This window comes from Suricata suricatta, chromosome 2, assembly GCF_006229205.1.
Source record: "Suricata suricatta isolate VVHF042 chromosome 2, meerkat_22Aug2017_6uvM2_HiC, whole genome shotgun sequence".
Taxonomy (NCBI): Eukaryota; Metazoa; Chordata; class Mammalia; order Carnivora; family Herpestidae; genus Suricata; species Suricata suricatta.
Genome location: NC_043701.1, coordinates 36,178,555 through 36,187,586, shown reverse-complemented (window position 1 = coordinate 36,187,586; position 9,032 = coordinate 36,178,555).

Here is a 9,032-nt window from a genome sequence, read left to right as displayed (position 1 = left end):
AATGGCATGGAGTGGCTAGTATCAGCCGGATTCCCAGAAGTGAATTTCACCGTGCTGAAATTATTTACTATCCCTTCCATTTCAAGCTTGATTTCCTTGAGAACCATTGATCAACTCCTACCCCCGTGTGATTAAGAGCATTTAAACGCTTCTATTTGCTCTCTCTTTCCCTTTTAAGGAACAATGCTGTTTTATTTTTCAAGGTTAAGTTTCTTCCAAAATTCAGAACTTTCTTGCAGGAGACAATTTTTGTCACAGGAAACAATGTTTACCTTCAGGCAGTCCTCACTATAGGAAGCACTTTGTACATAAAAGTACACAAAAGGCTCCTTTTGGGAGCCTGCTCAGCACACAATAACCACCCTACCCCCCACTTTCATCTGAGAACCATCTCCTGATCCATAGGGGTGATCCCCAGCAGCCAGGGTTATCCTAATAGTCTTGACTACCTCCTGTAGCCAAAGGGGTGGACACTTAACCCAAACAGAATCTACTGTAGTCTCTTCCCTCAGAAAGCAAGGTTGGGATTCAGACACAGGTAAGGCTTTGTGAATGACTGTAAATTGCACTAGGTATCAGTAAGTTTGGAAACAATAATGCTGGAAAACCATTGCAAATCCCATGGTCATATCACCATCAGTGTTTGTTTATGGTTATGTTTGGCTGGCTTAATCTGAATCCAACTGAGCAGCTCTGCTATGTGCGCCTTTCCTCCTCATCTCAGAACCAGTGGCTTAGGTTGGGCATGTACTCATGGTGCTCTGATGTGCCTGTTTGTGTTCTCCACTATGTACACATGTTTCCATTCTAACCCTTCAGGAGAGGGGCGCCTGGGTGAATCAGTTGGTTAAGCCTCTGACTTGGGCTCAGGTCAGATCTCACGTTTGTGGGTTCGAGCCCTGTGTCAGGCTCTGTGCTGACAGCTAGCTCAGAGCCTGGAGCCTGCTTCTGGTTCTCTGTCTCCTTCTCTCTCTGCCCCTACCCCTCTTATGCTCTCTCTCTATATATATCAAAAATAAATAAAACATTAAAAAAAATACTAACCCTTCAGGAGATGGTAAAAGGTGGTAGGCCTATGAAATGTGAGTACATCATAATGGTAGAGCCTTCATGAATGGGATTAGCGTTCTTACAAAAGAGATCCCAGATGGATCCCTTGCACGTTCCATCATGTGAGGATACAGCAAAAAGACATGGTCTACGAACCCGGAAGTGGGTCCTCACCAGATACCGAATCTGCTAGTGTCTTGTTCTTGAACTTCTCAGCCTCGAGATCTGTAAGAAATACATTTCCATTGTTTACAAGTGACTCAGTTTATAGTATTTTGTTATAGCAGCCTGAATAGACCAAGATATATAGCCATGGCTCAGCACAGGGGTGCAAGTAGAAATACAGCAGGCCGTTAGAGCCTCGGCTTGAAACTGGCATGCTTTGACTTCTGCCTCTGTTGATCTAATAAGCCAATGGTTGACCCCAACATTATAATGTAGATAAATGCACTCTGCCCCTTGGTGGAACTTCAGTCGCAGGGCTCATGACTTGGATATAAGACCTGAGGGGTGAGTGGTGAGTGGTGAAAAGAATCAAAGTCACTGCTATAGTCAATTACACAAGTGACTTGGATTTATCTATGGGGTGGCCATATCCCTCCATATGGACCAGAAAAGAAGGAAGGTAGGACAAAGTAAACACAGCGAAAGTCTCCTTCCCTGAGAAGGAAAAACAAAGTAAATATAAAGAACTCCAAAGAAAGAAAGGTGGAAAGTCCTGATGATTTTCCCATTCCTGATTCTAGGTCTGTTTTGACTCCTTGCTGAATTTTTGCCCTTGATTCCTGTGCAAGATCTCTGAATACTTTTAATAAATCTATTCTCTGTGTGGATACTAAATAGAAAGTGGAAAGGAGGTCACATGGAGCTAGCTAAATCACAGCACCAGTGTGATCTTATCTGAGCCATAGCTCTAAGAGTGGCCAGGTAAAGCAGGTGAGTTGAGAACACTTCTGCATTTCTAAAATTATAGGTAGATCAGGGGCATAGGCAGTTTCCCACTTTTCAAAAAGCCGGGTCAGTTGGAAAAGCCCTGGATGGTCCCTTAAAAGATGGCTTTTGGGGGATCTTCAGACATTGGTAAACTTTACTCCTTGCAGAAAGCCTTTAAACTTGCCTTGGGTACCTTCTCATAGTAGGAAAGTAAATAGAATGCCAAGTTTTATTGGTCATGTAGGTAGAGTGGGAATGTTGACATGTTACACATAATTGATGATCTCTAAATTTCTATCTCCAGTCAGTTCCAACCTCCACATTAAGCTACAGATTTGGATACCATCTGCCTTTTGACATCTTTATTTAGAAGTCTAATGCGCATCTCAAACTTAACATGTCTTAGGCAAAACTGCCGACTACCTTCTTTTCCCCACAAACACTTGCTCCTCTTCTTGTCTTCCCCAGTACAATGTATGGTACTTCCTTCCATCTAATTGCTTAGGTAACACACTTACTAGACATCCTTTTCCCTCTTTTTTTCTTCATTCAGTCCATCAGCTCGATACCTGACTTTCAAAATAAATCCTGACTCTGACCATATATCACCATTGTCCTTTTCACTGCTTTCCCTGCAAACTCTCTTGCCCCTCAAAAGTCTACTTCTGTAGCAGCCAGAGTGATCTTTAAAAAATACTGTGAATTGGGTTGCCTGGGTGGCTCAGTTGGTTGAGTGTCTGATTCTTGATTTTTGCTCAGGTCATGATCTCATGGTTCATGATTCATGAGTTCAAGCCCCATATGGGGATCTGTGATGACAGTGCAGAGCCTGGTTAAGATTCTCTCTCTCTCTCTCTCTCTCTGGCCCTCTCCCACACTCTTTCTCTCTTTCTCAAAAATAAATAAATATTAAAAAAAATACCGTGAGTCATTTCACTCTCTTGCTCAAAGCTCTGCAACGACTTTCCATTAAACCTTCTTCTTCCTTCTTTCTTCCTCTTCAAGAATTCTCCACATCAACATGGGCCTTGAACTCAGGACTCCAAGATCAAGATTCATGCTCTACTGACTGGGCCAGCTAGGTGTTCCTCCATCAAACTTCTAATAAAATTTATGTTTTTTTTTGGCTTGCTCTTTCATATCTTTCAGGTTTTTGCTTGGTTATCAGAGAGGTCTTACCTGCTCCACCCAACCTCCAGTTCCTGCAAATTTCTTGAACTTTAGTTTTTCCTCATAGCACTTACTACTATTTGAAATTATATATTTATTATTTTTATGGTTTCTTTGTCCCACAGGAATGTAACATACATGAATAGAGCAACTTTTCCATATGTGTTACTATATTCTCAGTTTCTAGAACAGAGCCTGGCACATTGTAGGTGCTCAATCAAAATATTTTCTGAATGAATGATTAAATAAATGCTGGACTATGAGGTACTCAGGGCCACCCATGTTGCACAACTTCATTAGACCGTGTTCATTCCATGGTCATACATGGCAGTTCTAAAATTTGCAAAAGACAAACCTATATAGTGGGTATTTTACAGATTGTTTCAAAAAGTTATTTCTACCCATTCTGCCTGGAAGTTTGAGGGATCAAAATGGGAACTTCAAGTGGCTAGGTAGCAAGAAGCTGTGTAGGTGAACATTTTTTCTGTTTTTTATAAGATGAAATAAAAGACATCTCTATATATTTTCCTTCCATTGGAACCACTAGTTTTCATGCAAACTTTGTTGGGTTAATTTTCACATAAGAGCTTTTTTGGTAGGGGCACCTGTGTGGCTCAGTTGTTTAAGTGTCTGACTCTTGATTTTGGCACAAGTCATGATCTTGTGGTTCATGGGTTTGAGCCCTGCATTGGGCTCTGCTCTTACAGTGAAGAGTCTGCTTGGGATTCTATCTCTCCCTTTCTCTCTGCCCTTCCTTTTCTTTCTCTCTCTCTCTCTCTCTCTATGAAAAATAAATAAACTTAAACTTAAACAACAACAACAACAACAACAAAAAACCTTTTGGCCATTTTGTGAATGCAGAGGATAGAAGCAGGAGTTTTATGTAGCAAAGAATAATTTTATTCAATGAAACGTAAGTACTTTATCTCACTCAGAGTAGGAGAAGGGTAGATTCCTATAGCAGCCTTTTGAGAAAGAAAGAAAATCCTGAGCTGTGGCATCAGGATAGAATGATGACGGATTTTTGGGTCTCTTGGAGACCCATGTGGTTGTAAAAGGTTTACACATGTTAGATTAATATACCAGAGCTTGCTGCTTGCCCTTATTTTTTTTCTTGAATAATACAGCCTAGTGGGGACACTAAGAAGATTACTTTCCCCTTATTTCCCAGATCAATTGATCTTACTCCTTTAGGTACCTTGCCTGACCCAGAGGCCCACTGTCATTGATATTCAGAGGGAGCTCTTTTCCTTGAAAGCTCCTGACCCCCCACCCGGACCTTCTTCAGCCTCTCCATTTGTTGCTCAGCAGTTCCCTGGAAGTGGTCAACCTCCCCTGCACAGCCCAGCAAAAGTGAATGACATCCTCACTCATCTCTCCATCTCAGCCTCCTGATGGTAGCTCAGTGTCATTGCATGCGCTCACTCTAGAATCTTCATTTCTCCAAAGCAATTTCCTCTTTATTTTCATTTCTGCTTTTCTGATCTAGAAGGTCCCTTTTTCTTGTTGTTGAATATTTAGTCTGATTGAAGAGTAGAGGTTCATGGAGTTTCCTGTATCATCTCCCGTTTGAGTTCTATGTTAAATGTCGTATTGAGATGGTCATGGAGCTGCCTGTTAAGCAATTCTTGTTTGATGCAAGATCTGAAGCCCAAATGATCTCGCTGTCGTGGCTGGCCAAGGTGATCTTAATGCACCTGAGATTTAGGCAGGAATTTTTCAGATTTAGCGGAGGTAGCAGCAGGTTCTGTTTGAGAGGTCTTATGCAAAGTTACTGGCTCAAATATTCAAGCCCAGTTGAAACAAGTTTTGTTTTCTTTTTCTTTTCTTTTTTTATAACAACTACTGTACTCTTTGTTTTATATCGTTTCTTCTTCTATTCTTAAAAATATCCTGTCAACTCATATGCAGATGGATATCTTGACAAGGGGGTGTCCACTCTCTTTCGTTTCTGAGGAGAAACTACATTTTTATCTAAAACAGTAATGCACATTGGAGGAGGCCAGTTGAATTAACAAATTGGCAAATACACTGAAGCTTCACCATGATACACTGTGGAAACTGTGTTACAGAATTATGTATTCATTAAAATATGGCACAGTGATGTTTCTCAGAATGAAAATGTGTAGTACAGGATCCAAGACTGATTTCTGTCTTATACTAATTTTCAAGCTTCATGGGACTGGGTTATGGTGGTGACTCTCTGGTCCTCTTATTAAACTTTAGGAGGTCACTTAAATTGATGGCAGGCTAGTATGTCTAAAAAAGAGGACAATAACTCTTCTGTAGTTTTCTAGGAAGACCAGAGATGAACTAGAGATTATAGGATTTTTTTTTAACAGTTTACATTTTCTCCAAGAGATTTAGCACAGGCCTTTTCAAGCAAGATTTCATTTTTATAAGCATTTTTCTTTTCAATTTTACTACATTTCCCCATTGGGCTATTTACACTGCTAGACATATACTCTTGTGAGTTTTTGCTATTATTTTTATTTAGATTGGCTGCCTAGACTGTCCCAAATTCAGGAGATAATTGAATTTTCCAGTATTTCCCTCTGGATATAGGCCATGACAAAGTGACTTTAGGGGAAGACAAAAGGTTGATGGCATTTTGAGGTGGCCCAATAGGCATATCTCTAAGCATTGGTCTTAAAATCAAGCAATACACAGTCATATAGATCTTCCCATCTTTTTAGGTTCAGGGATGGCCTGAGGCTTAGGGAAGCCTATTGTGTACATTTCTAATTTTTGTTTAAGAAAATAGAATGCTTATCTTTTGATAAAGCTGCATCCAAATGACTATATCAAAATTTGCCTCTAAATCAAAACCACAATTGCAAATTGACCCTGCTCTGACATTCTGCTTTCACAGCCACTTCATTCGAGAAAACCGCATTTAAAAAGCATAGAACACACAACAGATACAGAGCAGAAGATAAATGATATCAACTTCAAAAGAAAAAGAGCAAAAAGGTAGCTGTCAATAGATGGGAAGGGGAAAGTGAGGTGGACGTTAGGGTAGATGTGTTAATATTTTCATGTTACAAACTGTGGAGTCAAGAGATGGCAATTTAATTCTTTCAAATTACAAAGGGGAGCGATAGAAGCAGTACAGGTAGTGACCTAAATGTAAAAGATGAGGACGCAAGATGGAGGGAAGGTGGGCAGTGGTACAAGCTGAATCCTTACTGCTTGCTTCAGGAAGTCCACGGATTCACATGGCCTACAGTTGATCAAGAAATAGCAGTATGTGAACATTCTTTAAAGATACTGAGATAGTAACCCAAATAGCTCAAACCAGAAATGGTTTCAAGTGGTGATCTCTGTGGAACAGGATTGGAAACCAGAAGGGGTTGGGTGAAAGATACTCTTTCTTTTTCCTCCCTCCCTTCCCCCCCCCTCTTTCTGGAGAGAGGGAGGGAGGGAGGGAGGGGGAAAATCCCAAGCAGGGTCTGCACCATCAGTGCAGAGCCTGACATTTGTCTTGAATCCACAAACCATGAGATCATGACCTGAGCTGAAATGAAGAGTTGGAGGCTTAACTGACTGAGCCACTCAGACACCCAGAGATGCTTGCTTTTCATGAGAAGTTGGGGCCTATTATTTAAACCACATATATAAATTGATTTTAATTTTTAAATCAAAGATTATTCCAGTAGGTATCTTAACATCTAAAAGTTTTTTTTTTTTTTTCCAGAAAGGGAGAAGGGCCAGAATCTTCTGCAGCATATGTTGTTGCTTAGTAGCTACAAAGGAAATCACTAAGAGCTGCTGTGAAAGCCACAGGAAAATGACAGCTAATTAGAGAGTGGGGAAGGCTTTGGCAGTGAGACTGTCATTTTGCCCATATATGGAGAGATAAAGGTGTGGGTTGGATGAGGATTACTTTCATGTCCACCCAGGACTGCCTGTACAGAAGGTTTGTTCTGGAGCCTTCTTTCCTGTTCTCCTCCCACCAGATTATACCCATCTCATCCAGCTCCCTCAGGGCCCATGTCCTCTCTGAAGTTTTAGCTAAATCAGCTAAAGTAATCTGCCTGAGTCTGATAGTGATGGCTAAATTCTTAATGGGAAAGAGCTAACCCTCTCTCCCATTCCTGAAAAGGGAATGTCTGACTATCTGGACTGGAAACAGCTAGCATTATCTTCCTCTTGGAGCTCCGTCTTTCTGACTCTATATAGCCACACATTTACTTCCTCCTCTTCCCAAGACCCTCCCTCTTCAGTCTGCTTTGCTGGAAGGTGCCTCAAGCCTTGGTCCACAGTCATCTTCTCCTTCAATCCATAGCCTCTCATTGATGCCGATGGCTCTAAACACTGGAACAAGATTTCCTAATTTATATGTGTGTCCAGGTTCTATACTTAATGACCTACTTCATCTCACCATTCAGCATCTCAAATTTAACTTATCTTTGACTGGACTCTACATCTGTTCTCTTAAAACTGCACCTTTGAATCAGTAAATGAATGAATCGTGGTCTTCTGCAGATGGTGCTTAATCAAAAGAACTGGATCTAATGATGAAAGTTTTAATCAAAATTTGGGCTGTTAGGTGACGTAGGATAGTCTGTATCTTCTATTAAACTATGATTTACTAAAACAAATCTTTCTGTCTGATAAACTTGCCAGAGAAAAACTGTAATTTCTCTGTTGCCTCTTCTCCTTCCTCAAGAGGGAGAGATTTTTGGGGAGTGAAGAAGATGGGGTATAAACTGTCTTTGTATGTATGTTTCAGACAGGGGAGACTTTGCAAGGGGGTGGTGAAGATAAATTGAGTCAGGCTTTTGTGGGGGTTGGGGGGAGGATGAAGAGTTGAAGTAGGAAGTAGGCAGAGGCATTCCATCTACCTGCCTTTCAGATGGAGAAGGGAAATGGAAGATTTCCAGATGTCTGAAGAAAACAGCTGGGACCCTGTGGGGGGACAGCTGTGACCTTGTGAGGTTGCAGGAAGGTCATGGAAAGGCCTGACCATGAACTACTTGGCCCTCTGACAGTGGTAAAGGCTTCCTTGGCCAAACTTGGCATGGAGGGAGTGATTTACTGTTGAAACTAGTTGCCTGGGGTGTCTGGGTGGCTCAGTTGGTGAAGTAGCTGACTTCAGCTCAGGTCATGATCTCACAATTCACAATTTATGGTCTAACTTATATGTGGAATCTAAAAAACAAAGCAAATGAACCAACAAAAAACAGAAACAGATACATAAACACAAAGAACAAACTATCTTGTGCCAGAGGGCAGAGGGTTGGGGGGATAGGACAAATATGTGAAAGGGATTAAGAGGTACAAACTTCCAGTTATAAAATAAATAAGACTAGAGACACCTGGGTGGCTCAGTCAGTTAAGTGTCTGACTTTGGCTCAGGTTATGATCTCATGGTTCACGAGTTCGAGTCCCACATCAGACTCTGTGCTGACAGCTCAAAGCCTGGGGACTGTTTAGATTCTGTGTCTTCCTTTCTCTTTGCCCTGCTGCTGTTCGCTCACGCACTCTCTCTGTCAAAAATAAATAAAAACATTTAAAACTGTTTTAAATAAGTCACAAGGATGAAAAGTACAACATAAGGAATCTAGCGAAAAATATTGTAGGGGCACCTAGGTGGCTCAGTCGATTAAGTGTTGGATTCAATTTCAGCTCAGGTCATGATCTCACAGTTCATGGCATTGAACCCCATGTGGGGCTCTGTGCTGAGTGTGGAGCATGCTTGGGATTCTCTATCTTTCTCTCCCCCGCCCCTCACTGACAGTGTGTATCCTGCTGGGGATTCTCTCTCTCCCTCTCTCCCTGTCCCTCCGTGACTTGGGCTTTCTCAAAATAAATAAATAAACTAAAAAAAAAAAAAAAAGAGAGAGAGAGAGAGATCCCAGTTGCCTTCCCCTGGC